The sequence below is a fragment of the Acomys russatus genome, chromosome X (assembly GCF_903995435.1).
Source record: "Acomys russatus chromosome X, mAcoRus1.1, whole genome shotgun sequence".
Classification (NCBI taxonomy): domain Eukaryota; kingdom Metazoa; phylum Chordata; class Mammalia; order Rodentia; family Muridae; genus Acomys; species Acomys russatus.
The window spans coordinates 42,697,551-42,718,536 of NC_067169.1; positions in this window are offsets into that span (position 1 = coordinate 42,697,551).

Genomic DNA, 20,986 nt, shown 5'->3' on the forward strand with positions numbered 1-20,986 from the left:
TATCCAGGTGAGCATGATGAATCATGAGTATAATCCCAGAACTCAAGGGGCTGAAATTTGAAGATTGAAACCAATTTGAGATCTGTCTGAGCTCTATATTGTGTATTCCAGGCTAGATTTTTGGCTACTAAGTAAGACCCTACCCTGTTTTACAAACAACAAACTGTTTAACTCTTTGTGTAACAAGATAAACAAGAGAACCAGGAAACAGAACAGCAAGGAAACATTTGAATATTTGATTTATAATTTAATAAAAAATTGTCAAACAAATTTAGGAAGAACAATCTGCCTTTATAAAAGGATAGACCACATATACTATATATAATATATGTCTTCATTGAAATTCTGATAAGAGGCTAAGATATGTATTTATGTACTCATATATCATGTGTTAGAATTGTGATGTTAATTCCTGAAGAGTTTATATTCTATTAACACTAACATCTAAAACGATCAATTTCACTTGCCTAGCATGTGTGAAACTATGAGTCCACTTCACAGACTGCAAATAGGAAATCAAATTTTAGAGAGCTACATAGTATTTTATCACTCATATAAAGGTGAGAATTTTGGGAATAAACTACATTAATGATGGATCCTCACAAATTTAATAGAATGGAAAACTAAACAGCACCTTCTGGATAGTGTGAAATGATTTATGTCCTCAAAAACTAGAACTTGTACATGTGGCAAAATATTAACTAAGCACCTTGAAAAATCCAATGTGTGACTTCTAGAATTTGGATTATAATGGAGGCAAGTGATGACCTTGCATTTGAAAAAGCATCTAGCAAAATGTGAATAAGCCTAGGAATAAAACCTGGGGAAAAATGGCTTAAGCTTCCAGCAACCTAGTAAGTCCAGAGTGGATTTAAATTGTTCTAGTTAGAAGACTCTTTAACAATATTCACAAACACACAGAAGCATAAAACATTAACTGTTTGCAGTCTGTCATTCCCATAGTGAAACTCTGAAAACCTGTCATTTAAGTAGACTTTTTTATTGTATAGTTTGTCCAGTTTATTTTTAGGTGAATGAGTAAGAAAAGGAAGATAAATTTAAACGATGATAATCAGGCTTAGTAGTATAGGCTTGTAATTCCAAGATTTTGGAAGCTGATATGGGAGCATGGCTTTAAGGCTCCCTGGCTTATGTCATGATCTTCTAACTCAAAATATAAAATATGGAAGAGATGATGAACTTGAAGGAGCAAGGCTGGGCTAGAAGTAAGAGAAACAATTCATCACCGAGGAAGGTTGTGGTAATTTGCTATTCATAATGAAGGGGACATTTAATTATAATTTGATGCTACTCTTATCATTAAATATAACCAAATATCTTTTCATTACCTAATGGTAACCCTAAACATAAAACCTCATCCTATTCATAATATTCTCCCAATAGCTAACATAAAGTGTCAGTGGAAAGAATAAACATTTTATAATAGGGCCTTGTGATTCTATGGTTATTTTTTGTGCAATAGAGAACAATGAAACATAAATTTTCCTTATAAAAGTTGCATTACAGACCATTATTTACCACCTTGGTGGGTCAAAAGCATTGCTTTTTTAAAAAAATGTGTTCACTTTACATCTTGATTGTAGCCCCCTTCCTTGTTGCCTCCCAGTCCCACCCTCCCTCATTCATACCCCTTCCTTAGCACTCCTCGTCCTCAGGAAGGGAAGCCATCCTCTCCTAACATCTGACCTCAGCCTATCAAGTCTCATCTTGACTGCCTGCATCCAATTCCTTGGTGAACTGGCAAAATTGTCTTGTCAGGGGGAATTGATCAACATGTGGGTGTCAGAGTCCATGTCAGAAGTAGTCCTTACTCCCCGTATTATGGAACTCACAAGGAGACTGTGCTGTCTATCTATTACATCTGAGCAGAGGGTTTAAGTCCTCACCAGGCATTGTCCTTGGTTGGTGCATCACTCTTTGTAGTAACCCCTCCTCCTCTAGCCAGACTTGTTAGCTCCATTTGTCTCCTTGTGAACCTCCTGTCCCCTCCAGATCCTTCTATAGATGCCGAAAAAAACATTTCAGAAAATTCAAAACTCATTCATGTTGAAAGTCTTGGAAAGATTGGGGACACAAGGCACGTACATAAACATAGTGAAAGAAATATGCAGCAAGCCTATAGCCAACATCAAACTAAATGGGGAGAAACTTAAATCAACTCCACTGAAATCAGGTACATGACAAGGCTGTCCACTTCTTCTGTATTTCTTCTATGTGGTGCTAGAGCAATAAGACAACTAAGGAGATGAAAGGGATACAAATTGGAAAAGAACAAGTAAAAGTATCACTATTTGCATATAATATGATAGTATACATAAGCGACCCAAAAAAATTCTACCAAGGAACTCCTACAGCCCTTCTTTATAAAAATAACAAATAGGCTGAGAAAGAAATTAGGGAAACAACACCTTTCATAATAGCCAAAAAATCTAAAACAAACAAACAAAAAACATAAAATATCTTGGTGTAACTCTAATGAATGAAGTACAAAACTTTTATGAAAAAAAAAAACATCTAGTCTCTGAAGAAAGAAATTGAAGAAGATATCAGAAGATGGAAAGATCTCCCATGCTTGTGGATCGGTAGGTTTAACATAGTAAAAATGGCCATCTTACCACAAACAATCTAGAAATTCAATGTGATACCCATCAAAATGCCAAGACAAATATTTACAGACCTTGAAAGAACAATTCTTAACTTCATATAGAAAAACAAAAACAAGAACAACAAACAAACAAACAAACAAAAACTACAAAAATAACTAAGACAATCCTATACAATAAAAGATCTTCTGGAGGTGTCTCCATCCTTAATCTCATATTGTACTATAGGGCAACAGTAATGAAAACAGCATGGTACTGGCATAGAAAAAGAGAGATGGATCAACAGAATTAAATCAAAGACCCAGGAATAAGCCCACACATATTGACACTTGAATTTTGATAAAGAAGCCAAAACCATGTAATGGAAAAAAATATGGCATCTTCAACAAATGGTGCTGATCTAACTGGATGTTTACATGTCGAAAAAGGAAAATAGACCCTTATTTATCACCCTGAACAAAATTAAGTCCAAATGGACTAAATATCTCAACATAAAACCAGACACAGCAAATCTGTTAAAAGAAACAGTAGGGATGAGCCTTGAGCTCATAGGCACAGGAGACAACTTCCTGAACAAAACACCAACAGCTCAGGCCCTAAAATCATCAAATGATAAATGGGAAGCCATGAAACTGAAACACTTCTGTAAGGCAAAGGTCACTGTCAACAGAATTAAATGACAGCCTACAGATTGGGAAAAGATCTTCACCAACCTCACATCTGACTGAGGGCTAATATTCAAAATATATAAAGAACTCAAGAAATTAAACTCCATCAAATCATTATAATAAACTAGAAGCAGATTCAATTTGGTGATTCAAACTAACATCAACTACTTAACAGCTTTAATATCACTAGAATGTTTGTATTAGGAGAGTTTGCATTTGTTACCTGTTAGCAAACACTCAAAGCATCTATTTTGGAAATGTAAAGACAGAAAATGCCACATATGAAATATGACAGAGAATGAGGGATAATTTATATTGCACAGGTACAAAAATATGTTAGCTGAGCTTAAGTTTGTTTTCCTTCCCTCTTCCTTCCTTCCTTCTTTCCTTCTTTCTTTCCTTCCTTCTACCCATCCTTTCTTCTTCTTTTTCTTTCTTTCATATATTTTTTTTCCAGTTTTTGGCCTGAGTGAGGTGTTTTTAGTCTATAACCTTAGTTTGTAGTCAAAGGTAGATATGATGTAGCCAACCACAAAACTGTAAATTCACTTAAATGTGTGTTTGTGTGTGTGTGTGTGTGTGTGTGTGTGTGTGTGTGTCACTTAAATGTGTGATACTCATGGGAATTTTACAATACCAAAATGCTGCAGAAGCTTGAAAGATAATATCTACTGTCACCAGTGTTTAATATGTCTTTACTAGAAAGTTATAATAATGTGACAGTTCTTAATGTAAACTTCCATGTTTATCATACAACCTTGAAAGATAAAGATTATTTGAGTCATTTTGATCAATGCAGTATTTACTACAAAAGAGCCCTTAATATATACCATTAGATTATTTTTAAGAACTATCCATAAATTTGGAAAACAAGAAAACCACAGACAATAAATTGGTTAACTAACAGTATGATTTGGCATGTCAACTAGCCAATAGGATTTTATATGAATTTAAATATTTCCTTGATATTTGATTCCAAATGTCTAGTATATATGTATATATGTAGGACTTTGTGGAAGATGGCTTATAACTTATTTGTGACGACACTGTTTTTTCCTAAATAACTAGGGGTTACTTAGGAAACTTTTCAAGTTTCAAGTTGACTTTTTCTTCATGAGCATACTGTTTTGGTAGTTCTTCACATGCCAGTATCTTACATAATTCATCTCATTTTCATATTTTCATCTCCTCAATGAATATATTCCTATATACTCTCCCTTTTCAACTCTTCTTCACATAAAAAATGTCTTTACACAAATGTCTTAAATATTTAATGGTGTTTTGTTTTATTTGTTGTATATGTTTTGTTTGTTGATATTGAGTGTATTGACAATAGACCAGAGTAACACTACAGAATTTCTTCACATTAACTGAATTCCTATCTGGGATCAAATTCTCAGTAGATAACCTTCCAATATCTTACTTATCATAATAAGTAATGTGAGAAAATTTCCCGAACTTTCTTGCCTACATCTCCATCGATACATGATTTAATTTTATTTAGGAATTGACACATTTGATTTACTGACAGTGCTATGCCAGATAATATTGAATTGCCCAATAATATTGAATGTGCCATTAGTAGCAATAGCTTCGTAATAATTTTATATGAGTGAATATCACAGGTTAATAGATCTTTGAGGAATAAATAAGTTCTGTGACAGTAGCCTCAACAATGATAACTAAACAGTCAAGATGAAGTTCAGGGCACAGTGTGGAGCTTTGTACTGGGATGAACAGACAGGAGACAGAAAACAAGTCAGTAATGACTGAAGATAATGCACATCTCCTTTAACATTATTCCTAGGACCTCATTTTTTAGCAATTCCATATGCTGGCCATTATCTGAAAAAGAAAGAGAGGAGAGATAGAGAAAGAGAAGGGAATAAAGCACAGGAAAGAAAGAATGAAAAAGGAAGAGCAGTAGGGAGAAAGAAAGGAAAGAAGGGGGAGGGGAAGAGAAGGAAAGGACAAAAGGGAGAGAGTAAACAATGGAACAGTGAAGGAACAAAAAGGAAGAGAAAGAGTGAAAAGATAAGAAAGGAGAGAAGAAAAAGAAGAGAATGGAGAACAAGAGGAAGAACTGTGTTTATTAGTCATTGTTCACTGTCTTGAATTTCTAACCAATGAACTGAAATGAAAATTTCCTATTCTGTGACTTTGTACTTTTGTCTCATCTTCTTCCATATTTCTTATGACAAGAAATTTCTTCAGTAGATTAGTCTGCTAGGGTTGCTGCTGGTGCAAACTTCCTCATCAATATGTACAAAATATGTATCATCAGAGTAGAATGCCATGGACCCTTGACAATCTCTGTATAAATGATAAGTAATCAAAAGGATGAAATAATCCAGTTAGCCTTGTAACAAAACAAATGAACTGGAACCTAACAAGTAGCTAACTTGTTTGGCTATAAGCTTTTAGTCTAAAGACTGATATAACTGTCTGTATTAATTAGATAATCCTCTCATCCACATAGCTGTTAAATAATTATTTCAGGTTGTATTACATTTATAAGAATGGAAGGCCATGGTCTTACAAAGAAGGATTAATTTAATTTATTGTACTTATTAATCACAGCCTTGAATGGTAGATTCAGTGCTGACTCCCATCTATTGACACAAGGTAACATCTCTGCCCGTCACTGTAGCAAATCCTAGGAATGGTCCTTAGGATACAGGAAGAATAAAGTAGTAAGAAAAGAAATACAGTAGGTATTTTCTAATACTTGGGGAGGATGTGTTTGAAAACAAGATATATATGGAATTCTTTCCTTTGCATTCACAGAGAAAATTCAACATATGGTCATTGTAAACCATACTTCACTGTGTCTTTAGGTTGTCCATAGTATCTGAACAGTTCTTTTTCTTTTCTTCCCCATTTTTTTTCTTAGTGAACTCATAAAAATTTGATATAATTAGCTCACTGTGACTTCGGAGCACTTATGGTGAATTGAAGTGTACATTTTCTTAATTTAAAATGAGAAACATGAAAACTGTATATATCTCATTATCCAATTTTATTTTAGTTTCTTGCTAAAAAGATGTGATTATTACTTCTGCACTAAATGGAACACAAATGAGGCATGAGATCTCCTGTTGCTCTTTCACAGTCATTAATATTATACACAAGCTCTTATCCAGTCAGTTACGGATTTCTGGGATACCACACATTAAAGAAAATGTGATGATTTACAAAAAAAACAAAAAACCAAAAAAACTGCAGCAAGACTGTGATAAAAAACTGCCATAGACTACTGACTTTAAATATTCTAGATATGTAATCAATAAGTATTAGTTGATCTATTTTTATGTTACTACATAGATGGCTAGTAAAACAAGCAGTTTGAATTTTACTAAAAAACATGCCCTTTTCTTATGGGAGAATTCTGTCTGTGGTAGAAACGAGGACATTTTCCCCAGTGGCTTGTTTGCCACATTTGAAGCCATCTCCGTAAGGAGGTTCTTTGATGCTCATCATTGTCTTTCAGGCAGGTAGGGTGTTGCCAGGAGTTAATCTATCTCATTGTCATTGAATCTTTAAAATAATAAAAACATTTTAAATGCCATAGTCTGCATGTCTCTGGGGTTTCCTATCTTATCTTTCTATAGAAACCTATCTATCTGCTCCACCTAAGATGTATATTCTTGTGATAAAAGTAGACTAGTAATAGACACGACGATGATTTGATCAACTAACAATTAACTTGTATAACTTATTTATCCTAAACAGCCTGCAATAGCACTTTCAAAGTATTGGAAGTAAACCTTGTATTATAAATAGCCAAAACACTAAGAATGTAACATTTATATAATTACTGATTGTGTTACAGTTCTTCTTGCTATAGGTAGTTTATGGTATGTATGTAAAATACTATGAATGTATATGTAAAAAAATATAAAAATAGTTTCATTATTCCCCCTGTCTTATAAAAAATGGATTATAAAAACAAAAACTAAAGTTATAAATGTATATTGGAAAAATTAAAAGACATTTAAAATCATAACCACAAAATTTACAGAAAGAATTTAACACTAGTATATTTATAAAAAGTTTAAACTTGTTATTTCATTTGGAGCACAGATTGGTCCTTATGAAAGTTACAGCAGATATTGAAACATGAGCTTTAAAACAAATATTGCACATTAAAATGCAAATTTTGGCCAGGCATGCTGGTACACAACTGTAATCTTAGCACTCAGGTAGGCAGAGGCAAGCTGATCTCTGTGAGCTCGAGGCCAGCCTGGTCTACAAAGTGAGTGCAGGACAGCCAAGGCTACACAGAGAAACCCAGTCATGAAAAGCCAAAAGCCAAAAACCAAGTAAATAAATAAAAATAAAATAAAATCCAAACTTGTATTTCTGTGAAACATTCTTTAAGAAAATACGTGTTTGAATCCACAGTTATACGTACATATGCTAAGTCTTATTTTTATAGGCTGTTACTAACAAACAACCACATTATGTTTTATTAGGTAACATAATAGAAATAATTATCCTAATAATTATATCAAATGAAACCATTATGCCTTTGACTTATTTATCTGTGCATTTTCTTTTGAAAATATGGCATTAAAAATGTTCTTAATAAGAGTATATGGGACTTCTTTGGATATTGTAAGCTAGTGATTCTCAAACTGGAAAAAAATGCTCCTAGGGAAAAAATAGTATCTGCTGATTTGGTGAGTATTTATACTTAAGAAATATGTTTCTGACACCTGCAAGCAGAGGCCAGATATATCTCCATTACAGAATATTCAAAACATCCTCTCTTATGCTCACCAATTTCAAAATGTCAGGATCTTTGTTTTACTACTGCCCAATAGAAATAGGGCATGGGATACATGTGATTTTTAGGCATTAAATTTTTATAATAGGTACATTAAAATAAAAGCAAAACACTTAGTAATACATTTAACTCAATATAACTTGAATGTTATCATATCAGCATACTTTCAGCATAAAAATTAAAGAGATTTTATTTCTTAGTATTTTCTAAAATCCAGAATGTATTTTACAATTATATAACAGCCTGATTCAGACTAGGAAATTTTCTGTTTCTAGTGCTTGGTAGCTAATTTGGGCTACTTTGTTAGGCAGGAATATTGCTTATAGTTTACATTTTTAAATGCTTATTTCATAGAGAAAAGAAGAAAAGACAATGCTGATCTAAATGAGTTAGACCACCAAAAAAGAATGCTTTCTTTTTTTTTGTACTCAACTATTGTTCTGGCTAGTTTTATGTCAACTTCACCTGAGGTAGAATCATCAAAGAATATGGAACCTCATTTAAGATAATGCCTTCACAAGATCAGACACTCACCTTTAAGCCCAGAACTGGGAAGGCAGAGGCAGGTGGGTGTCTGTAAATTCGAAGCCAGTCTGACCTACAAAGTAAGTCCAGAAAAGCCAGGACTGAAAAAGAGCATTTTCTTACTTCTTAATTAGTGATTGATGTGAGAGGGCTGAGCCTATTGTGGGTGGAGCCATCCCTCACCTGGTGGTCCTGAGTTCTCTAAGAAAGCAGGCTGAGCAAGCCAATAAGTAGCAACCCTCCATGGCCTCTGCATCAGCTCCTACCTCCAGGTTTCTTCCCTGACTACCTTGTTGAGGTCTTGTCTTTGAGATCCTTTGATGGTGAAAGTGTAATCCAAATAAACCCTTTCTTCCTCAAGTTGTTTTGTTCCTGGTATCATAATTCTATGTATGATAACCAGGATAAATGTAAAGAATTCATGTTATTGTCCATTAAGTAAGTCATTTTGTTCTTATTACTTTCCTTTTCATTATATCCACTACTAAATGACCTCTTCCAATAAGCAACACTGACGCTTAAATACTCATTCTTGATATAACTGCAAAGCCTTCAGATATTCTCAATTTACAGGAGATAGGAATCTTAAAATTGAGAAGAACAGATTGTCAAATGAAGCATGATAGTAAGTGGTAAAAATCTGTTTAAATATAGACCTCTACTCCTCAATAATTTTTCCTGAAGAAGAACCATCTGTTTTATGAGAATAAACCATTGGTTTCATATGATGCTAATGTATTCATGAAATGAATTCATCCTGGTTGGAGAAATGGGTCAGTGGTTAAGAACATGTGTTTTTTCCAGAGGATCTGAGTTTGTTTTCCAGCACCAATGTTGGGCAGCTCACAACTGCCAGTAACTCTAGCTCCAGGAAATCCCTTACCCTCTACTCACCTCCATGAGCACACGCACAAATGGGGCATATATACACACAGAGAGACACACACAGACTAACGCATGTATGCGCATATACACATATAAATCAGAAATAACTCAAAAAACTATTTGCCTAGAGTTATTAATTGAATATAATGTAAAATTTCTAGGAAGCTATTTGAATTTTCAGTTAGTGGTCTTTTTATTAATCTATAGTGTAAAAAGTTTATAGCTACCTGCTCACCAATTGTCAAAATTCAGTAAAAATATGTCAAGTAGTGTTGGGGTTATTTGTCAGAAACGTAAAATTGCTACTGTTTTACATGTAACCAAGTATAGTGTTATACATGTTTTTAAATAATTGCCTCATCTTTGAAAATAATGGTATTAATCAGATGTTTTAGTTTTGACTAACTAGAAAGATTATTAAACTTTTAAATATCCTACATTAATATTTAATTTCTGACTTTTAGTACTAATTAATTGTACTTCTCTATTTCATGTCATAAATTTGTAATCACAATCAAATTTTATAACATATATGATAAATTCATTTTTTTATTAATCTATTCTTATTTTTAAATATGTGTAACAAAGTAAGTTCAAAACACTAATAATGGGGTAAGAGAGAAGGTTCAGCATTTATGAGTGCTGGCTGATTTTTCCTAGGGGCTGCATTCTATTTCCTGCACCCATGTTATGGCTCATAATAGTCTGTAACTTCAGTTCCAGGAGATCTGATTTCCTCTTCTGTCCTCTGTGGTCACTATGCACACACAGTACATAGGCATACATGCAGGAAAAACACTGACCCACATAAAACATTTAAAGGCCAAAGAAAATTATCAAGAAATATACTTGTACTAAATAAAACACTAAATATTTGGCTGGTTCCTTCAAATTTCAAATAAATACTTTTCTTCTGAAAACCCATTTGATGAGAGAAGCATGGGAGAATAGCAAAGTAGAAGGATCTAGAGGGTCCTAGAAACCTACAAGTAGAACATTATGATAGGCAGATTTGGGCCCAGGGGTCCCGCTCAAACTAAGGCACCAGCCAAGGACAATATAGGCGGTAAACCTTAAACCCCTACACAGATCTAGCCAATGGTCAGAACAGTCTCCACACTTGAGTGGAGAGTGGGATATGACTTTCTCACGTACTCTGGTGCCTCACATTTGACCATGTCCCCTGGAGGGGGAGACCTGGTGGCACTCAGAGGAAGGACAGCAGGTTACCAAGAAGAGACTTGATACCCTATGAGCATATACAGGGGGAGGTAATCACCCTCAGGAACAGTCATAGGGGAGGGGAATAATGGGAAAATGGGAGGGATGGAAGAATGGGAGGACACAAGGGATGGGAAAACCATTGGGATGTAACAAGAATAAATTAATAAAAAAAAACCCATTTGACTCCATGTTAATTAAATAAAATTTATTTTCAATACACAATTCATAAATTATTAATCTTATATTGAATTCCTTTGGAATAGATTCCTTTGGAGTAGATTCTCAATCAATATTGGCATTAATTATATCAACTTTTCTATCTATTTTGAGATTAATCAGTTGTCATGTTTATAGAAGGAATTTAACTCATTTTTCCAAGAGAAACTATCCAGATGGATTTTTTTCCTTTTCAGTGGTTAACACTTTTATATTTATTCTACATTGCATGTGTTCTTTCTGTTATATCTCCCACTTTAATGAGTTGATAATGTCACCAAATGGTTTTTGACTATATCAGAACAGGTATGTGTGGAAAGTAACTTAAATTCCTTTATGAATACCTATAAATATCAAATGAGTTTCTAACATAGGAAATGGAGTTAATGAGGAAAGTGAAGATACATTCCCTGACAAAGTAACAGTGGAATTATTTAAGAGAATACAGTGTTCCTCTTCAGAAACATAATTATCTAACATCAAAATACACACACACTCACACACGCACACACACACATGCTTCCATTTTGTGCATATGTAAACATATATATGTACATATACATATATAATTTTAATTTGCCTTCATTATTTTCTCAGCCTGAAAAAATATTGGTCGCTTGCTTTTATATATATGTCTATATCTAAAATGTGAGCTTTGCTATTTTACTTTGAAGAACTATAAAAATATTGTTATAGTAGTTTAGAGATCTACAGCAACTTTAATTAATCTTTCTGCATTAAAATGAACACTAGTCTCTGCCTACTAGAATATATGCTTGCATATACTAGACCAGCTTCCTATTTCCATCTTGCTTATCTTCTTTATCCCTTACTTAGTATCTATTTGACCTCAGCTTGATACTGAGCCTGTGTTTCAGTCTCCAAATTCACAAATTTAGATATATATTTTAATTTACCTTCATTCTGAGTGTCTTAGTGTGAGATTGTATTTTGGGGAAGATGGAAATATTGACTTAATGTTCTCCATCATTTATTGTCTGTTTCTTTGCATGAGTTCCATAACATTTATACTACTCTGTCTTATTTTTGAGTTAAGTACAGTAATAGTTATGTAATAGAAGGACAAATAAAAATTCAGATTTTGTGATTATATTACATAAAATCTTATGTGTCAATAACAAAATTATTTAAAACCACCAAGTATTTATTTTACTTATTTTGGGTGAAAGCTTTTCTATTTGCAATGATGAATGTAAACTTCTGTGGTTCAAGTTTCTTAATCATGCTTAAAATTGGACATTAAAACCAAAAGAAAACATACAGTGGGTTTAATTTCATATTTTTTTACTGTATAAAGAAGTAATTTCTAAAAATATGGAGTATCAAGAGCTAATATTATTAATCAAACAAAACATAATTTGAAATTACTTAATGGGTATGATAATATAAAATACTCTTTACTATGGGGTTTTTAATAGTCCAAATATTCCTTCTTAAAAGCCCATAATCTAGGCATTGAGGCAAGAAGTAAATAGCAAAGCTGGCACAATTAAAATTAGTTTTCAATAAGAACAGACATTAGTGAGGATTTGAATTTGGGTGGAGAAAATAAAATCATGTCTTTTGATGATGAGGGTAAAGAAAAATCTCAAATTAAGTGTATACCTTCATGCAGAATGAGGCTGAGGTCACATGTTAGGGAAGGAGGGCTCCCCTTTCTGAGTACTATGGGAGGGAGGGAAAGGGGATGAGGGAGCAAGAGTGGGATTGGGAGATGACTACGGACTGGACTACAATTGGGATGTAAAATTAACAAACTAAAGAAAAAAAATCTAAGTTTAACAAAAGGTGGTTCAAAAGTTGTGAGAGTAACCAACCAATGACTGGTGCAACATGAGACCCAGGCCACCAGAGAGAGAGCATCCTTTTTTCTGCCTAGAGGACCAGGAACCAAAGGTCTAGGATAGAACCAAATTGGACTGTCAATTTTAAAAAATGTCAATGAGAGGTCCCCACATCATGGCAGCGGGAGTGCTCCATGGTTCGGAAGGACCAGGGAGCGGAGGACCTGCGTGCCCCTGCACATGGGAGGAGCATGGATTTTCTCGGATCAGAGCAGTAGCGGCAGAGGCAGCAGCAACAGTGGCAGCACCAGCGGCACCAGCGTCAGCAGTGGCAGTGGCTGAGGTTTGCAGCTCTGAGCCTTCCGGTGGAGGCGATTAGTGTGGTGGCCAGTGGGAGTCGCTGCGGGAGAGGGGACTCTGGATGGGATTTGGGTTGCGTGGTGCCTTGTGACCCAAACTGGACTCGGCAGACAGTTCAGCCCCAGAGTCCCGGGTTCAGCTCAGTGCGTAGTGCCATGGAGAGGCTGTCTCAGTGCAGCAAGCAATTCTGCCCTAGGCACTAGCTCAACTCAGCCACAGCTCCCCTGCTGTGACACAGGCTGGGGGAATGCTCAGTTCCAACCTAGGCACCAGCTCAGCGCAGCCGCAGTTCTCCTGTGGTGACACAGGCTGGGCGGAGCACTCAGCTCCACCAGAGGCACTAGCTCACATCAACGAGCACTTCTGCCCAAGACACTAGCACTGCTCAGCGGGCAGTTCTGGGGCGCTAACACAGGCTGAGGTCAGCACGCAGACTCAGCCCAGAGGCCCTAGCTGGACTTGCTGGGCAGATTGGGTCCAGAGACTCTAGTTGAGCTGTGCGCACAGGCTTGGTGGCTCCAAGACTCTTGCTGGACTATCCATGCAGTATAGGCCCAGAGTCCCGGGCTGAATTCAGCATGCAGTGTGAGTCCAGAGTCCCTGGCTGAGCTCGGTGCATAATTCCGCCCCAGAGACTCGGGTGGAGCTCGGCGTGCAGTTTGGGGCCTGAGTCCCTAACTGTGCTTGGCAGACAGATTGGGCCCAGAGATTCTAGCGGAGCTTTTGGCACAGTCCCGGCTCTAAGACTCTGGTTGGTCACAGTGTGCAGTTTGAATCCAGAATTCCTGGCTGAGCTTGGCGGACAGTTCAGGCCCTGAATCAATAAATGACCACAGCACACACTTTGGGCCAAAAGCCCCTAGCTGAGCTTGGTGCGCCGTCCCAGCCCCCCCAAATTCTGGCTGGACCCTGTGTGCATTTTGTGCCCAGAATCCCTAGCTGAGCTCGGCAGACAGTTCAGACCCTGAGAATCTAGCTGAGCTCGGTGTGTGGTTCGAGCCCAGTGTCCCTGGCTGGACTTGGCAGGGAACTCAGAAGGCTGTAGATACCTTGGCCTGACCCAACGCTCATTCAGAGACCCAGAATGATTGCAGGACCCACAGCACAGGAAAACTGAGGATCACTGGCTGTGAGAGACCAAAACGACAGGTCTAACCTCCTGCCATCCACACCAGTGAAGTATCAGAGCTTCCACCCTATGGAAATCGTGAGAAAACAAGTGAATCTATCATCAGACTCCCTCCATCCAACTCTGGAAGCTACCCAACAAAAACAAAGACACCAAGATGTCTAAAGTACAGCATAAAAGCATACGCAAAAACCCCCAAACAACATGGCATCTCCAGTTTCCAGCTATCCCAAAGAAAACAACCCAGAGAACTCTAATACAACAGAAATACAAGAAAATGACCTCAAATCCTTAGTAATGAGGATATTAATGGAGGAAACAAATAAAATTTGAAATCAAATGCAGGAGGACGCAGCCAAACAGGTGAGAGACATAAAAGAAGCACATAGAGTGGAACTGGAAAAATTTCAGGAAAATGCAAACAACCAGATGAAAGAAATAAAAAAATCAGTTCAAGATCTGAAAATGAAAATGGATTCAATGATAAACACACAGACAGAAGAAAAGCGAGAATGTGAGACCTCAGAGAAGAAGGTGAGCAGCACAGAGGTGAGCTTTTCTAACAGAATTCAAGAGATGGAAGAACGAATCTCAGGTCTAGAAGATATAATCACAGATCTTGAAGCAACCTTTAAGGAAAATACGAAATCTATAAAACTCCTGGCACTAAATATCCAAGAAAATAAGGACACCATGAAAAGAAGAAATCTGAGGATAATAGGCATTGAAGAAAGAGAAGATATTAGTCTACAAGGCCCAGAAATTATTCTCAATAAAATCATAGAAGAAAATTTCCCCAATCTAAAGAAAGAGATGCCTATAAACATACAAGAGGCCTACAGAACACCAAATAGAATTGACCAGAAAAGAAAAACTGCCCGTCACATAATAATCAAAACACAAAACATGCAGAACAAAGAAAAAGTATTAAAAGCTGCAAGGGAAAAGGGCCAAATAACATTTAATGGCAAACCTATCAGAATTACACCCGACCTCTCAGCAGAGACCATAAAAGCCAGAAGGGCCTGTACAGAGATCCTGCAAACCCCAAGAGACCACAGATGCCAGGCCAGACTACTTTACCCAGCAAAACTATCAATAGCCATTTATGGAGAAAACAAAATATTCCATAACAAAAACAAATTCAAACAATACCTATCCACAAATCCAGCTTTACAGAAGTTACTATAAGGAAAACTCCATCCCAAAGGGTCAAGCTACATCCAAAAGTACTCAGGAAATAGATGACTATCTCATAGCAAAAACACAACTACACAAATGCTCGACTGGAACCAACATCAAAATTAAGACTCTGAACAGTCACTGGTCATTAATATCTCTCAACATCAATGTTCTCAATTCTCCAATAAAAAGACACAGACTAGCTGAATGGGTGCATAAACAAGATCCAACATTCTTCTGCATCCAAGAAACACATTTCACCCATGACAGGCATTACCTCAGGGTAAAAGGTTGGAAAAAAATATTCCAAGCAAATGGTCACAAGAAGCAAGCAGCGTAGCCATTTTAGTGTCAAACAAAATAGACTTTGAACCAAAATTAATCAAAAGGGATGAGGAAGGACACTTCATACTCATCAAAGGTAAAGTCAATCAAGATGACATCACAATTCTGAACATCTATGCTCCCAAAACAAGGCCACCCACATTTGTAAAAGATCTGCTAAAAAAGCTTAAACCACACATCGATCCCCACACAGTAATAGTGGGGGACTTCAACACCCCACTCTCACTGAAGGATAAGTCATTGAAACAGAAACTAAACCGAGAAATAATATCATTAACCAATGTCATGGGTCAAATGGATCTAACAGATATCTATAGAACCTTTCACCCAAACAAGAAAGAATACACCTTCTTCTCTGCACCCCATGGAACCTTCTCCAAAATTGATCACATCGTAGGTCACAAAGCAAGCCTCAATAGATACAAGAGGATTGAAATAATACCTTGTATCCTATCAGATCACCATGCTCTTAGGCTGCAATTCAACAACAACAGAAATAACAAAAAGCCTACACATATGTGGAAACTAAACAACTCTCTGCTAAAAGACATCTAGGTCAGGGAAAAAATAAACAGAGAAATCAAGGAGTTTCTGGAATTCAATGAAAATGAAGGAACAACGTACCCAAATTTGTGGGATACATTGAAAGCAGTGCTAAGAGGAAAATTCATAGCACTAAGCGCCTTTAAAAAGAAATTGGAAACATAAGCATCTTAACAACACAACTGGAAGCCCTAGAAAAAAAAAAAAGCAGAAACACCCAAGAGGAATAGACGTCTGGAAATAATCAAACTCAGGGGTGAAATTAACAAATTAGAAACTAAGAAAACAGTCCAAAGAATCAACAAAACCAAGAGCTGGTTCTTTGAGAAAATCAACAAGACAGACAGACCATTAGCCAAGCTAACTAAAAGGCAGAGAGACAGTATTGAAATCAACAAAATCAGAAACGAAAAGGGAGACGTAACAGACACTGAAGAAATACAAAGAATCATAAGATCCTACTTTGAAGGCATATATGCCACAAAATTTGAAAATCTAAGGAAAATGGACGATTTTCTTGATCAATTTCATTTGCCAAAGTTGAGTAAAGAACAGATGAACAAGCTAAATAGTCCCATTTCCCCTACAGAAATAGAAGCAATCATTGATAAGTCTCCCAACCAAAAAAAGCCCAGGGCCAGATGGTTTCAGTGCAGAATTCTACCAGACCTTCAAGGGCGAGCTAATACCGATACTCTTCAAGCTACTCCAAAAGATAGAAATGGATGGAATATTACCAAATTCATTCTATGAGGCCATAGTCACATTGATACCTAAACCTCACAAAGACTCAACAAAGAAAGAGAATTTCAGACCAATTTCTCTTATGAACATTGACGCAAAAATACTAAATAAAATACTTGCAAAACGAATACAGGAACACATCAAAGATATCATTCATCATGACTAAGTAGGTTTCATTCCAGGCATGCAGGGATGGTTTAATATATGGAAATCCATCATTGTAATCCACCATATAAACAAACTGAAAATAAAAAACCACATGATCATCTCTTTAGATGCAGAGAAAGCATTTGATAAAATCCAACACCCATTCATGTTTAAAGTTTTAGAGAGATCGGGGATACAAGGCACTTTCCTCAACATAATAAAGGCTATATACAGCAAGCCAATAGCCAAAATCAAAGTAAATGGTGAGATACTCAAGGAAATTCCTCTAAAATCAGGAACAAGGCAAGGCTGCCCACTCTCTCCATATCTCTTCAATATAGCACTCGGAGTTCTAGCCAGAGCAATAAGACAACAAAAGGAGATCAAGGGTATCCAAATGGGAAAGGAAGAAGTTAAATTATCCCTGTTTGCAGATGATATGATAGTGTACATAAGTGACCCTCAAAATTCCACCAGAAAACTCCTACAGTTGATAAACACCTTCAGAAAATTAGCTGGATACAAAATTAACTCAAAAAATCTGTAGCCTTCCTATACACAAATGACGAGCTTGCAGAGGAAGAAATTAGGAAAGCCACACCCTTCACATTAGCCATAAGCAATATAAAAATCTAGGAGTCACTCTAACTAAGCAAGTGAAGGACTTGTTTGAAAAAAACTTCAAAACTCTGAAGAAAGAGATTGAAGATGATCTGAGAAGATAGAGTGATCTTCCCTGCTCATGGATCGGGAGAATTAACATAGTAAAAATGGCCATCCTACAAAAGCAATCTACAGATTCAATGCAATCTCTATCAAATTACCTACAAATTTTTTTAAAGACATTGAAAGTTCAATTCTGAACTTCATATGGAAAAACAAAAAACCCAGAATAGCTAAAACAATCTTGTACAATAAAAGGTGCTCCGGAGGAATCTCCATACCTGATCTCAAACTGTACTATAAAGCAATAGTAGTTAAAACAGCTTGGTACTGGCACAGCAACAGGCTTGTTGATCAGTGGAATTGAATCGAAGACCCAGATATGAATCCACACACATATGGTCACTTGATTTTCGACAAAGAAGCCAAATCCATTCAATGGAAAAAGGATAGCATCTTCAACAAATGGTGCTGGTCTAACTGGAGGTCTATGTGTAAAAAAATGAAACTGGACCCATATTTGTCACCTTGCACAAAACTCAAATCCAAGTGGATTAAAGACCTCAACATAAAACCAGAGACATTAAGTCACTTAGAAGAAAAATTGGGGAAGAGCCTGGAACATATTGGCACAGGAGACAAATTCCTGAACAGAACACCAACAGCCCAGGCCTTAATGTCAACAATTAATAAATGGGACCTCATGAGGCTGAGAAGCTTCTGTAAGGTTGGAGACACGGTCAAGAGAACAAAGCGACAGCCTACAGACTGGGAAAACATCTTCACCAACCCTACATCTGACAAAGGTCTAATATCCAAAATATATAAAGAGCTCAAGAAGCTAAACACCACCAAACCAAATAACCCAATTGAGAAATGGGGCTTGGGACTAAACAGAGAATTTTCAACAGAGGAATATCAAATGGCTAAGAAACACTTAAAGAAATGCTCAACCTCTTTAGTCATCAGGGAAATGCAAATCAAAACAACTCTGAGATTCCATCTTACACCCATCAGAATGGCTAAGATCAAAAACTCAAGCGACACCACATGCTGGCGAGGATGTGGGGAGAGAGGAACACTCCTTCATTGCTGGTGGGAATGCAAACTAGTACAGCCACTTTGGAAATCTATCTGGTGCTATCTCAGAAAAATGGGAATAGGGCTTCCTCAAGACCCAGCTATTCCACTCCTTGGAATATACCCAGAAGGTGCTCCAGCACAAAACAAGAAAATTTGCTCAACCATGTTCATAGCAGCCTTATTCATAATAGCCAGGTCATGGAAAGAGCCTAAGTGTCCCTCAGTAGAAGAATGGATAAAGAAACTGTGGTACATATACACTATGGAATACTACTCAGCTATTAAAAACAAGGAATTCCCGAAATTTGTGGATAAATGGATTGACCTAGAAATTATCATAATGAGTGAGTTAACCCAGAAGCAGAAAGAATTAAATGGTATATACTCACTTATATCTGCATACTAGCCCAAGGGGCATGTCCATGGAAGCCTTCACTTACCAGGAAACTGGGACAGAGGGGAGGACAGCCTATTGGGACTCTAGATGAGAGAAGCATGCGAAAATGGCAAAGTAGAAGGATCCAGAAGGTCCTAGAAACCTACAAATAGAACATTATGATAGCCAGATTTGGGCCCAGGGTTCCCGCTCAAACTAAGGCACCAGCCAAGGACAATATAGGCGGTAAACCTTAAACCCCTACACAGATCTAGCCAATGGTCAGAACAGTCTCCACACGAGTGGAGAGTGGGATATGACTTTCTCACGTACTCTGGTGCCTCACATTTGACCATGTCCCCTGGAGGGGGAGACCTGGTGGCACTCAGAGGAAGGACAGCAGGTTACAGAGAAGAGACTTGATACCCTATGAGCATATACAGGGGGAGGTAATCCCCCTCAGGAACACTCATAGGGGAGGGGTATAAGGGGAAAAGGGGAGGGAGGGAAGAATGGGAGGACACAAAGGATGGGATAATCATTGAGACGTAACAAGAATAAATTTATTAATAAAAAATTTTTTTAAAAAAAGGAAAAATCAATAAATAAAAATCCCATAATAAACTAAAAAAATAAATAAATAAATAAATATAAATGTCAATGAAATACAATGATTCTTAATGATATACTTCTATACGCATAGACTGGAGCCTAACATTATTGTTATCAGAAAGGCTTCATCCAGCAACTGATGGGAGCAGATGCAGAGACCAACAGCCCAATATAAAGTAGAGCTTCGGAAATCTTGCAGAAGAGAAGGAATGATTATAGGAGCCAGAAGAACACATCCCATAGAATGGACTAAATAAACCTCAAAGGAGTTCATAGAGACTGAGCAGATAATCATGGAGCCTATATAGGTCTGAACTATGTCTTCTGCATATATGTTATGGTTATTAATTTGATGTTTTTATGGGACTCCTAGCAATGGGAGTGGTGGCGTGTCTGACTCCTTTGGCTATTCTTGGGACCCTTTTCCTCCTACTGGGTTGCCTCATCCAGCCTTGATAGGAGACAAGGTGTCTAGTCTCTTTATAATTTGTTATTCTGTGTTTAGTTGATATCCATAGAAGGCTGGATATTTCCTGAAGGGAAAGAGAAGAGGAGTGGATCTGGGCGAGAGGGGTTTTATTTATAAAGAGAATTTATTGGAATGACTTACAGGCTGCAGCCCAGCTAATCCAACAGTAGCTGTTAATGTATAGAAAGTCCAAAAATCTAGTAGCTGCTCACTCTACAAAGCTGGATGTCTTTGCTGGTCTTCAGTTTTTATTTGTTATCCCAAAGCAGTAGGCTTTAGTGCCAGTGAAGGAATAGATTCATTAGCAAGGCAAGGGCAAGCAGAGAAACAGCAAAAGCTTCCTTCTTCCATGACCTTATATAGGCTTCCAGCAGAACTTGTAGCTCAGATTAAAGGTATGTCTTCCTACCTCAAAAGTCTGGACTATAAGTAGAATCACCCAATGAGTTGTACAAAACAAAGAGAAAGAAAAGACCCAAGAGAAAGCATAGGAAACACAGCCACTTGTTAGAACACTCAAGATTCCCTATGAGCATATATAGCGTGAGGAAGTCCCCCTCAGTCACAGTCATAGGGAAGGGGAGTAAGGGGAAAATG